Here is a 14,564-nt window from a genome sequence, read left to right as displayed (position 1 = left end):
ACCCTCATGTAAACATGCTCACCCCCTATCGTGTGTTATGTACATCATCCTATCATGCGTAATGTATCACCATTGGCTTCCATCCTTATCCCCAATAATGTTATGTAAACATATCCAATCAACCGTAATGCATTACCATTGGCTTCCATCATTGTTATCTTAACTATCGGCTTCCTATCAGTGCTTGTTTATACTAGCTTTCGTTAACTCATTCCACTTGTTACTTTGTTATTGTTTTACCTGTACATATAAATACACCTCTGTATCCCTTTCTCAATCACCTGATGAAGGAGTAAGCATTAACTCCGAAACGTTGTGTTCTCTCATAAAGAAGTTGATATCCATAAAAATCTTCATTCTTATGTATTTTCACTTCTAAATGACATTCAAAGACTTTCTCTTTCCTAGTTTAAAAAACACATCGTTCATCGTGCTCTAAAACGACCAATTGAAATACATATGACAAATCTTAACACAGGTTCGGTCTATTCCCTTACACAATTTTGCTCAGACTAGAAAAAAATCCGTTGGAGCTAAACACCTTCAAATATGGCAATTCGACTATTGGTTCGTGCAACATGTCACCGTTTAACCATTGAAATGGGAAGAGGAAATGGGATCCCTGTATGTGACAGAAAATGTAAACTGGATTGTACCGATCAAGTTGGAGATGGTTTTCATTGTTTCTAAATGTACATAGATCACAAAGGAAAGAAACTTGTTGTTCTCTCAACAACTTCAGTTGTTCATAGATCACTGTCATTTAGCTAGAATATTGGCGACTTTAGCTTTATGTGTACATAAGTAAAGTGACGTGATCTTGTTCTCTCTGTGTTTGTCCCTCTCCATATAAAGCAACATTCAATGAACTAGTGTAACCGAAACGTTTCCAACATTTCAGTTTAAAGGCTGTCTCGGAACCTACCATGACAAGGAGCAGAGGGCATGTTTCGATGATGACCCATTGTATATTTTGTACATTCACTGACTGGCGATGATGGCATCGTCTGTCAGCGCTGTTGAAGAGTCGACGATGCATCGAGGTACGTGCTCAAACTAAAAAGAGTGCAGAAAACCAAATGATTATAATGGTTTATTGTGACATAGCATAACAATTATGCAAAGAAAAAAACGAAATCATGGCATATCGTATCCAATGAGTTCAACTAACATAGACTACACTGAAGGCCGTTCTTCAAATATGGTTTTAGTTGATGAGCAGACGACACAGCAGAAAAAGCAGCAGACGTGTTCAATGTCAATGTAGGAGGTCTGGAGCTTTGGATTTGGGGACGTCTGCGTACCATCTTCCTAACAACACTGTTTCTCTGGAAAGTTGTTTCTAGACGTGGTCGTTTGGCTGGAGATCCATCATGGCAGACGTCCAGTGAGGTGAAGGAAATGTTGAGGACGTCCTGGAGCTTCTCTTTGATTTGTCGGTTCCTCTCCTGGATGGCCGCGTCTCTCTTCCTCACGGAGGTCATCTTCTTCTGGATGCGATCAAGGCGGTCTTGAAGGATCTTGGAGCGAATGATGGTGTTTGGGTTGGTGGCTACAGGCGACATAGGAGCATTGCGAATGGCCTGGGCCTGTTGTCGGAGCTGACGGTTCTTCTCTGCGAGCTCCTCATCTCTCTTCTTCAGTGGTCGACGCCTCTGATTGAGCAGCGCCAGACGATCCTGTAGACCTTTGGTGCGAACAGTGGAGGTGGTGTTGAGAGCTGTATTGAATTTCCTCTTCCGACAGCACTGACAGTTCGGGTTAGAGTCTGGATTATCCTGCAGCCAGTTGAGCACTTTCGTGGAGGAAGAAATATCATGGATCAGATCTCGGTTCATTGAACTCATGATTAAGTGGAGACGAGAACTGGAGATATAGCAGTGTAGATCAGAGCAATATGATTGTCTGAACACAGTTCACCATTTGAATATATACCCGTCTCACGGCTATGAAAACAACTGCTTCAGAGTGGTACACATCAGCCTCATTCAGGTGAGACCGAGTAATCGACAATCACAACATTCCGTGGAGATCAAAGGATGGACCCATTCAATCACTAAATATTTGTTTTCACAACAGAGGTTGAGTCATTCCTGGACGCTGATTTGATGCTTTGAAGTTTTGTTGAAGACGAATGACCAGCACAATATATGTGTGATTAAAATCGTGGACGTTTGTCTAAAATGTTGTTTGAATGTGGTAGACATTGTTATTCTGAAACTTAAGGGAAACCTTTTTTCGGGGAAGCCAGTCAGCGATTGTGTACATGTATAACAATGAATGCTGCGTTTAACAAATGATATTGAGTGAATAAAAAAATGTCTCAAAACATTAGCGTTAAGTAACAACAGTTATTGATTACTTCCACCGATCTCATTAAGAAAGAAAAAACACTTCTTAAGTCTGTTATAGGGCTATGCCTTCGTCTTTCCTCAGATTTTGATACTCTAGGGGAGTTGAGCCCCTTCCCTGGACACCATACCACACTGTCATACTTGCTTGACTAACTCCTGTATTTGTTCCCTCGTGTTTTATCAAGTACTAATGATTTTTAAGTGCTAGATAAGTTCGATCTGGAAACTGTTGCAAATTCACAATTTTCAAAGAACAATCTTGCTTCTCACACATACGACATTGTCTACAAGATGCGTAACTTTAAGACATGTGATGTGTTAATGCATTTCTTAATACCCGTAGTAACTGTTCATAATTTATCTGTATGACTGCAGCAGCGACCCTCGTCCATACGTGCATTTTATAGAGACATAGCTCTTAGTGTGTTTACCCTTCTACCTCCGCATTCTCGGATATCATCCTTGGAGAGGGAGCTGGAGTGCAGAATCCGTGTTGCCAGTCAAATGGCTATCGATTAGGCACATTCTAAGCAGTGTAGGAGCAACGATGTCTACGGTAGTTTTTCTTCATACAAGATTCCATCAACTAGCATGAATAACAATCTTTTCCAAGGCAAAGATTAACACATGTTCAGTGGTTACACCCTCAATGGTTACAGTAAGAATCTACAGTGATAACATAACATTGTTTTGGATTACTAAGCATTGCTACATAAATCCATTAGTTTTCTACCATGGCTGACTATATTTCGGATGACTGATGATTACCTTCTACAAACCATACCTAATTTCAAACCGTTGAATATTGAGCTAGAAATGTTGTGCAGAGAATAACATTGGCCTAAAAAAGGCAATCATTTTGGGTTGTTCTAAACAAGTTTTGAAGATGTAATCATTCACCGTTCCTACTTTGTTATTACACGCGTGATCGTGTTGTTATTACAGTGGATCCCTTGCAACTTTGCCGCCGTGATTCTGATTGGCTGGCGGCAGGCCACTTTGATCAGGTTAGCTAAAATGGGTATAAGTATCAGTTGTGTAGATGTAGTCGACATTATATTGTCTTTACCAATACAGAATTGATCAATACAGCCCTTGTTAACATGGAATCTGCTGCAGCAAACACCTCCTCCTCAAGACGTGGAACGAAGAAGGTCCTGAGATGGTTAGAGTACTACACGTCTACTGATTCCTGCGAGTGCTGTCAGAAGAAGAACCTGGCTTCCTGTCTTAATAACTCCTTTAAAGGATTGAATTACCGACAATCTCCCATCAAGACAGCCACCCAGTATCCACGTGTGCAGAAAGCTAGAGGTGCCAGGAAGATCGTTCGCCAGATCTCCCAAGTCTTCAAAACCAAGCATACAGTTCAACCAACTCACACCACCCCCAGTGTTCAAGCGTCGGTTGTTGCTTCTGTGTCGTCTGCTTATGAACTGAAGACCTACATGAAGAATGGATACAAGTGTACACTGTGCTGAGACCTTCACGTATTGTGCATATAAAGGTTGAAGAAATTACGTAAATGTGGACATTTGGAATGAGTAACTACTACACCCTGTGCAACATCTGAGATGAACCATGCGTGTTGGTTGTTACTGCCCTAGCGCTAATTCGTCCGACGGGTGTGTGAAGGCGTCTCAAGGACATGTACAGTGCCTCACAGTACTCTTTTACAATTCTATGACTGTTGTTTGTTTTGTTTGTCAATTGTGAGGAATTTGTGAATGAGAAATTGTATAAAATAAGGGTTATGGTTATGAATTTGTTGTGACAAATAAATATATTGAAACTGTAGTACGTGTGTTCCCGCCTTTTCATGGAACAATGAGTAATTTATTTCTGCAGGTTCCTAGAGGAAACCATGTACAGGTATCAAACATCCTGAGTGACATTTCATAAGGAATCCATTGTAAAGACTGCAGAGAAATCTTTGCCCATGAAGACAACGTATTTGTATTACGCAACGTCGTTTGTGGAATCTTCATATACAGTACCAGTTATGTCCTTTTCAGTCTACGACGTCAACCCATATATATGTAGGCATATATATATGTTCACGTATGCATTATGAACAAACTGTACCTGTAAAGAAACGCATCCCTTTATTTATGCAGCATGAAGAATAAGGTACAGTTCCATTCTCTGTTGATGTTAAAGTCTGAATGTTTACCTTTTGGTCTAAGTAAACGTGCTCTCTGTCATTCATAATGTTTTAGTGATCTAGGATCAGGCTTTTTATCGCTCATAGCTTTCTCTTTCCTAGTTTAAAAAAAACATCGTTCATCGTGCTCTAAAACGACCAATTGAAATACATATGACAAATCTTAACACAGGTTCGGTCTATTCCCTTACACAATTTTGCTCAGACTAGAAAAAAATCCGTTGGAGCTAAACACCTTCAAATATGGCAATTCGACTATTGGTTCGTGCAACATGTCACCGTTTAACCATTGAAATGGGAAGAGGAAATGGGATCCCTGTATGTGATAGAAAATGTAAACTGGATTGTACCGATCAAGTTGGAGATGGTTTTCATTGTTTCTAAATGTACATAGATCACAAAGGAAAGAAACTTGTTGTTCTCTCAACAACTTCAGTTGTTCATAGATCACTGTCATTTAGCTAGAATATTGGCGACTTTAGCTTTATGTGTACGTAAGTAAAGTGACGTGATCTTGTTCTCTCTGTGTTTGTCCCTCTCCATATAAAGCAACATTCAATGAACTAGTGCAACCGAAACGTTTCCAACATTTCAGTTTAAAGGCTGTCTCGGAACCTATACCATGACAAGGAGCAGAGGGCTTGTTTCGATGATGACCCATTGTATATTTTGTACATTCACTGACTGGCGATGATGGCATCGTCTGTCAGCGCTGTTGAAGAGTCGACGATGCATCGAGGTACGTGCTCAAACTAAAAAGAGTGCAGAAAACCAAATGATTATAATGGTTTATTGTGACATAACATAACAATTATGCAAAGAAAACAACGAAATCATGGCATATCGTATCCAATGAGTTCAACTAACATAGACTACACTGAAGGCCGTTCTTCAAATATGTTTTTAGTTGATGAGCAGACGACACAGCAGAAAAAGCAGCAGACGTGTTCAATGTCAATGTAGGAGGTCTGGAGCTTTGGATTTGGGGACGTCTGCGTACCATCTTCCTAACAACACTGTTTCTCTGGAAAGTTGTTTCTAGACGTGGTCGTTTGGCTGGAGATCCCTCATGGCAGACGTCCAGTGAGGTGAAGGAAATGTTGAGGACGTCCTGGAGCTTCTCTTTGATTTGTCGGTTCCTCTCCTGGATGGCCGCGTCTCTCTTCCTCACGGAGGTCATCTTCTTCTGGATGCGATCAAGGCGGTCTTGAAGGATCTTGGAGCGAATGATGGTGTTTGGGTTGGTGGCTACAGGCGACATAGGAGCATTGCGAATGGCCTGGGCCTGTTGTCGGAGCTGACGGTTCTTCTCTGCGAGCTCCTCATCTCTCTTCTTCAGTGGTCGACGCCTCTGATTGAGCAGCGCCAGACGATCCTGTAGACCTTTGGTGCGAACAGTGGAGGTGGTGTTGAGAGCTGTATTGAATTTCCTCTTCCGACAGCACTGACAGTTCGGGTTAGAGTCTGGATTATCCTGCAGCCAGTTGAGCACTTTCGTGGAGGAAGAAATATCATGGATCAGGTCTCGGTTCATTGAACTCATGATTAAGTGGAGACGAGAACTGGAGATATAGCAGTGTAGATCAGAGCAATATGATTGTCTGAACACAGTTCACCATTTGAATATATACCCGTCTCACGGCTATGAAAACAACTGCTTCAGAGTGGTACACATCAGCCTCATTCAGGTGAGACCGAGTAATCGACAATCACAACATTCCGTGGAGATCAAAGGATGGACCCATTCAATCACTAAATATTTGTTTTCACAACAGAGGTTGAGTCATTCCTGGACGCTGATTTGATGCTTTGAAGTTTTGTTGAAGACGAATGACCAGCACAATATATGTGTGATTAAAATCGTGGACGTTTGTCTAAAATGTTGTTTGAATGTGGTAGACATTGTTATTCTGAAACTTAAGGGAAACCTTTTTTCGGGGAAGCCAGTCAGCGATTGTGTACATGTATAACAATGAATGCGGCGTTTAACAAATGATATTGAGTGAATAAGAAAAATGTCTCAAAACATTAGCGTTAAGTAACAACAGTTATTGATTACTTCCACCGATCTCATTAAGAAAGAAAAAACACTTCTTAAGTCTGTTATAGGGCTATGCCTTCGTCTTTTCTCAGATTTTGATACTCTAGGGGAGTTGAGCCCCTTCCCTGGACACCATACCACACTGTCATACTTGCTTGACTAACTCCTGTATTTGTTCCCTCGAGTTTTATCAAGTACTAATGATTTTTAAGTGCTAGATAAGTTCGATCTGGAAACTGTTGCAAATTCACAATTTTCAAAGAACAATCTTGCTTCTCACACATACGACATTGTCTACAAGATGCGTAACTTTAAGACATGTGATGTGTTAATGCATTTCTTAATACCCGTAGTAACTGTTCATAATTTATCTGTATGACTGCAGCAGCGACCCTCGTCCATACGTGCATTTTATAGAGACATAGCTCTTAGTGTGTTTACCCTTCTACCTCCGCATTCTCGGATATCATCCTTGGAGAGGGAGCTGGAGTGCAGAATCCGTGTTGCCAGTCAAATGGCTATCGATTAGGCACATTCTAAGCAGTGTAGGAGCAACGATGTCTACGGTAGTTTTTCTTCATACAAGATTCCATCAACTAGCATGAATAACAATCTTTTCCAAGGCAAAGATTAACACATGTTCAGTGGTTACACCCTCAATGGTTACAGTAAGAATCTACAGTGATAACATAACATTGTTTTGGATTACTAAGCATTGCTACATAAATCCATTAGTTTTCTACCATGGCTGACTATATTTCGGATGACTGATGATTACCTTCTACAAACCATACCTAATTTCAAACCGTTGAATATTGAGCTAGAAATGTTGTGCAGAGAATAACATTGGCCTAAAAAAGGCAATCATTTTGGGTTGCTCTAAACAAGTTTTGAAGATGTAATCATTCACCGTTCCTACTTTGTTATTACACGCGTGGTCGTGTTGTTATTACAGTGGATCCCTTGCAACTTTGCCGCCGTGATTCTGATTGGCTGGCGGGAGACCACTTTGATCAGGTTAGCTAATACGGGTATAAGTATCAGTTGTGTAGATGTAGTCGACATTATATTGTCTTTACCAATACAGAATTGATCAATACAGCCCTTGTTAACATGGAATCTGCTGCAGCAAACACCTCCTCCTCAAGACGTGGAACGAAGAAGGTCCTGAGATGGTTAGAGTACTACACGTCTACTGATTCCTGCGAGTGCTGTCAGAAGAAGAACCTGGCTTCCTGTCTTAATAACTCCTTTAAAGGATTGAATTACCGACAATCTCCCATCAAGACAGCCACCCAGTATCCACGTGTGCAGAAAGCTAGAGGTGCCAGGAAGATCGTTCGCCAGATCTCCCAAGTCTTCAAAACCAAGCATACAGTTCAACCAACTCACACCACCCCCAGTGTTCAAGCGTCGGTTGTTGCTTCTGTGTCGTCTGCTTATGAACTGAAGACCTACATGAAGAATGGATACAAGTGTACACTGTGCTGAGACCTTCACGTATTGCGCATATAAAGGTTGAAGAAATTACGTAAATGTGGACATTTGGAATGAGTAACTACTACACCCTGTGCAACATCTGAGATGAACCATGCGTGTTGGTTGTTACTGCCCTAGCGCTAATTCGTCCGACGGGTGTGTGAAGGCGTCTCAAGGACATGTACAGTGCCTCACAGTACTCTTTTACAATTCTATGACTGTTGTTTGTTTTGTTTGTCAATTGTGAGGAATTTGTGAATGAGAAATTGTATAAAATGAGTTATGGTTATGAATTTGTTGTGACAAATAAATATATTGAAACTGTGAAACGTGTGTTCCCGCCTTTTCATGGAACAATGAGTAATTTATTTCTGCAGGTTCCTAGAGGAAACCATGTACAGGTATCAAACATCCTGAGTGACATTTCATAAGGAATCCATTGTAAAGACTGCAGAGAAATCTTTGCCCATGAAGACAACGTATTTGTATTACGCAACGTCGTTTGTGGAATCTTCATATACAGTACCAGTTATGTCCTTTTCAGTCTACGACGTCAACCCATATATATGTAGGCATATATATATGTTCACGTATGCATTATGAACAAACTGTACCTGTAAAGAAACGCATCCCTTTATTTATGCAGCATGAAGAATAAGGTACAGTTCCATTCTCTGTTGATGTTAAAGTCTGAATGTTTACCTTTTGGTCTAAGTAAACGTGCTCTCTGTCATTCATAATGTTTTACTGATCTAGGATCAGGCTTTTTATCGCTCATAGCTTTCTCTTTCCTAGTTTAAAAAAAACATCGTTCATCGTGCTCTAAAACGACCAATTGAAATACATATGACAAATCTTAACACAGGTTCGGTCTATTCCCTTACACAATTTTGCTCAGACTAGAAAAAAATCCGTTGGAGCTAAACACCTTCAAATATGGCAATTCGACTATTGGTTCGTGCAACATGTCACCGTTTAACCATTGAAATGGGAAGAGGAAATGGGATCCCTGTATGTGATAGAAAATGTAAACTGGATTGTACCGATCAAGTTGGAGATGGTTTTCATTGTTTCTAAATGTACATAGATCACAAAGGAAAGAAACTTGTTGTTCTCTCAACAACTTCAGTTGTTCATAGATCACTGTCATTTAGCTAGAATATTGGCGACTTTAGCTTTATGTGTACGTAAGTAAAGTGACGTGATCTTGTTCTCTCTGTGTTTGTCCCTCTCCATATAAAGCAACATTCAATGAACTAGTGCAACCGAAACGTTTCCAACATTTCAGTTTAAAGGCTGTCTCGGAACCTATACCATGACAAGGAGCAGAGGGCTTGTTTCGATGATGACCCATTGTATATTTTGTACATTCACTGACTGGCGATGATGGCATCGTCTGTCAGCGCTGTTGAAGAGTCGACGATGCATCGAGGTACGTGCTCAAACTAAAAAGAGTGCAGAAAACCAAATGATTATAATGGTTTATTGTGACATAACATAACAATTATGCAAAGAAAACAACGAAATCATGGCATATCGTATCCAATGAGTTCAACTAACATAGACTACACTGAAGGCCGTTCTTCAAATATGTTTTTAGTTGATGAGCAGACGACACAGCAGAAAAAGCAGCAGACGTGTTCAATGTCAATGTAGGAGGTCTGGAGCTTTGGATTTGGGGACGTCTGCGTACCATCTTCCTAACAACACTGTTTCTCTGGAAAGTTGTTTCTAGACGTGGTCGTTTGGCTGGAGATCCCTCATGGCAGACGTCCAGTGAGGTGAAGGAAATGTTGAGGACGTCCTGGAGCTTCTCTTTGATTTGTCGGTTCCTCTCCTGGATGGCCGCGTCTCTCTTCCTCACGGAGGTCATCTTCTTCTGGATGCGATCAAGGCGGTCTTGAAGGATCTTGGAGCGAATGATGGTGTTTGGGTTGGTGGCTACAGGCGACATAGGAGCATTGCGAATGGCCTGGGCCTGTTGTCGGAGCTGACGGTTCTTCTCTGCGAGCTCCTCATCTCTCTTCTTCAGTGGTCGACGCCTCTGATTGAGCAGCGCCAGACGATCCTGTAGACCTTTGGTGCGAACAGTGGAGGTGGTGTTGAGAGCTGTATTGAATTTCCTCTTCCGACAGCACTGACAGTTCGGGTTAGAGTCTGGATTATCCTGCAGCCAGTTGAGCACTTTCGTGGAGGAAGAAATATCATGGATCAGGTCTCGGTTCATTGAACTCATGATTAAGTGGAGACGAGAACTGGAGATATAGCAGTGTAGATCAGAGCAATATGATTGTCTGAACACAGTTCACCATTTGAATATATACCCGTCTCACGGCTATGAAAACAACTGCTTCAGAGTGGTACACATCAGCCTCATTCAGGTGAGACCGAGTAATCGACAATCACAACATTCCGTGGAGATCAAAGGATGGACCCATTCAATCACTAAATATTTGTTTTCACAACAGAGGTTGAGTCATTCCTGGACGCTGATTTGATGCTTTGAAGTTTTGTTGAAGACGAATGACCAGCACAATATATGTGTGATTAAAATCGTGGACGTTTGTCTAAAATGTTGTTTGAATGTGGTAGACATTGTTATTCTGAAACTTAAGGGAAACCTTTTTTCGGGGAAGCCAGTCAGCGATTGTGTACATGTATAACAATGAATGCGGCGTTTAACAAATGATATTGAGTGAATAAAAAAATGTCTCAAAACATTAGCGTTAAGTAACAACAGTTATTGATTACTTCCACCGATCTCATTAAGAAAGAAAAAACACTTCTTAAGTCTGTTATAGGGCTATGCCTTCGTCTTTTCTCAGATTTTGATACTCTAGGGGAGTTGAGCCCCTTCCCTGGACACCATACCACACTGTCATACTTGCTTGACTAACTCCTGTATTTGTTCCCTCGTGTTTTATCAAGTACTAATGATTTTTAAGTGCTAGATAAGTTCGATCTGGAAACTGTTGCAAATTCACAATTTTCAAAGAACAATCTTGCTTCTCACACATACGACATTGTCTACAAGATGCGTAACTTTAAGACATGTGATGTGTTAATGCATTTCTTAATACCCGTAGTAACTGTTCATAATTTATCTGTATGACTGCAGCAGCGACCCTCGTCCATACGTGCATTTTATAGAGACATAGCTCTTAGTGTGTTTACCCTTCTACCTCCGCATTCTCGGATATCATCCTTGGAGAGGGAGCTGGAGTGCAGAATCCGTGTTGCCAGTCAAATGGCTATCGATTAGGTACATTCTAAGCAGTGTAGGAGTAACGATGTCTACGGTAGTTTTTCTTCATACAAGATTCCATCAACTAGCATGAATAACAATCTTTTCCAAGGCAAAGATTAACACATGTTCAGTGGTTACACCCTCAATGGTTACAGTAAGAATCTACAGTGATAACATAACATTGTTTTGGATTACTAAGCATTGCTACATAAATCCATTAGTTTTCTACCATGGCTGACTATATTTCGGATGACTGATGATTACCTTCTACAAACCATACCTAATTTCAAACCGTTGAATATTGAGCTAGAAATGTTGTGCAGAGAATAACATTGGCCTAAAGAAGGCAATCATTTTGGGTTGCTCTAAACAAGTTTTGAAGATGTAATCATTCACCGTTCCTACTTTGTTATTACACGCGTGATCGTGTTGTTATTACAGTGGATCCCTTGCAACTTTGCCGCCGTGATTCTGATTGGCTGGCGGGAGACCACTTTGATCAGGTTAGCTAATACGGGTATAAGTATCAGTTGTGTAGATGTAGTCGACATTATATTGTCTTTACCAATACAGAATTGATCAATACAGCCCTTGTTAACATGGAATCTGCTGCAGCAAACACCTCCTCCTCAAGACGTGGAACGAAGAAGGTCCTGAGATGGTTAGAGTACTACACGTCTACTGATTCCTGCGAGTGCTGTCAGAAGAAGAACCTGGCTTCCTGTCTTAATAACTCCTTTAAAGGATTGAATTACCGACAATCTCCCATCAAGACAGTCACCCAGTATCCACGTGTGCAGAAAGCTAGAGGTGCCAGGAAGATCGTTCGCCAGATCTCCCAAGTCTTCAAAACCAAGCATACAGTTCAACCAACTCACACCACCCCCAGTGTTCAAGCGTCGGTTGTTGCTTCTGTGTCGTCTGCTTATGAACTGAAGACCTACATGAAGAATGGATACAAGTGTACACTGTGCTGAGACCTTCACGTATTGCGCATATAAAGGTTGAAGAAATTACGTAAATGTGGACATTTGGAATGAGTAACTACTACACCCTGTGCAACATCTGAGATGAACCATGCGTGTTGGTTGTTACTGCCCTAGTGCTAATTCGTCCGACGGGTGTGTGAAGGCGTCTCAAGGACATGTACAGTGCCTCACAGTACTCTTTTACAATTCTATGACTGTTGTTTGTTTTGTTTGTCAATTGTGAGGAATTTGTGAATGAGAAATTGTATAAAATGAGTTATGGTTATGAATTTGTTGTGACAAATAAATATATTGAAACTGTGAAACGTGTGTTCCCGCCTTTTCATGGAACAATGAGTAATTTATTTCTGCAGGTTCCTAGAGGAAACCATGTACAGGTATCAAACATCCTGAGTGACATTTCATAAGGAATCCATTGTAAAGACTGCAGAGAAATCTTTGCCAATGAAGACAACGTATTTGTACGTCGTTTGTGGAATCTTCATATACAGTGCCAGTTATGTCCTTTTCAGTCTACGACGTCAACCCATATATGTGGGCACATATATATATATATATATATATATATATATATATATATATATATATATATATATATATATATATATATATATATATATATATAGAATGTTCACGTATGCATTATGAACAAACTGTACCTGTAAAGAAACGCATCCCTTTATTTATGCAGCATGAAGAATAAGGTACAGTTCCATTCTCTGTTGATGTTAAAGTCTGCATGTTTACCTTTTGGTCTAAGTAAACGTGCTCTGTGTCATTCATAATGTTTTACTGATCTAGGATCAGGCTTTTTATCGCTCATAGCTTTCTTTTTCCCAGTTTAAAAAAAACATTGTTCATCGTGCTCTAAAACGAACAATTGAAATAGATATGACAAATCTTAACACAGGTTCGGTGTATTCCCTTACACAATTTTGAATTCTGACTAGGAAAATAACCCGTTGGAGCTAAACACCTTTCAATATGGCAATTCAACTATTGGTTTGTGCAACATCTCAGGTCTGAGGCGAGGACCTATATTTGCTCTCCCAAAATTGTTATTTGAAAGCATTGTGCATGTGAGGTTCCTGCCAAAGTGACTGCAGACATCTGTAGATGAACGGGTTTTGGGAATAGGTTAATCAATATGAAATTCGTAGACAATAAGACTGCCAGGTAATGCGACAATATTCGTGTGGAGAGGCTGTGTAAAGATCTATGCTCGTGGGGACAAAATATTATGGTATATGGTTGGAGAGGGGACCCTTGTCAATAAAAATGGGGAAAAACAACTATTAATATTATAAAACTATGTGTTAATGTTTACTTGTCACGGACTGAACAAGTCTCGAGATCACACATACCATCGCCAAATGTTTTGTGGTACTAGTGTCATAAAAGGAATGTGAAACTGGGCAGTGTGTCGATGCCAACTTTAGCGGTTTGTTGTTTTTAATTTCAGTGTTTGATTGACATTCCTGTATTGCAACTGTCTACAGTCCGCGTCAGTGAACAATGAGCATCTGAGAAAACAGGGTCCAAATCCAATTAACTAAAACCAGTTTTGTTCTGAGTACATCAGTGTAACAAATATTAATTGTTTTTACCAAAAATCTTTATTAGAAATGTCACAATGTTCATAGTTATGAACTTTCCTAGTCCTCCCTAAACACGGTTTTTGGGTGCTGTCAGGGCTGTACTTTGTTTTCTTCTCTGGTCTGTTGTGGAATGGGGAGGAATGTCCCTGCAAATCTCGAATTCGGGTGGAAAGCGTGGGTGGATTCTCTTTCCATCCATCATTAAATTTTGACAACCAGCGTTAAGTCCAGCAGTTTTATTGTAATGCAACAGACACGGACATTTTTTTTACTTTAATATTTACTTTAACCAGTAACAAATATATTTTTTCCATTCTCAGTGTTCTTTTCTAATGTTTTTGCTGCCTGGTAAAAAGTAAAAGTGCCATATTCTTCAGTTCATATTCTTCAGTACCCCGGGCTCTCATGAGTCTGGTGGTGGAGCGAACCGTATTTCTTAAATAATGAACAAATTATTATGTTGTGAAATATGAACATCATGAACTGAAAAACACTGGTCATTTCAGTGCGTGTAGTTTTGAATTAGGTGACGTTCCTGTCTATCAAATGTCTTTTACTCAGTTTGTTTATCAAATATGTATTTTACTCCGTCTGTTTATCAAACATGTATTTTACTCAGTCTGTTTACTCAGATGCCTCTCCTCAAGTAATGTATCAACTTCTAACTCTATGTCGACACTCTCCACTCTGTA

The sequence above is a fragment of the Haliotis asinina genome, chromosome 2, assembly GCF_037392515.1.
Source record: "Haliotis asinina isolate JCU_RB_2024 chromosome 2, JCU_Hal_asi_v2, whole genome shotgun sequence".
Classification (NCBI taxonomy): domain Eukaryota; kingdom Metazoa; phylum Mollusca; class Gastropoda; order Lepetellida; family Haliotidae; genus Haliotis; species Haliotis asinina.
This window is presented reverse-complemented; position numbering follows the sequence as displayed.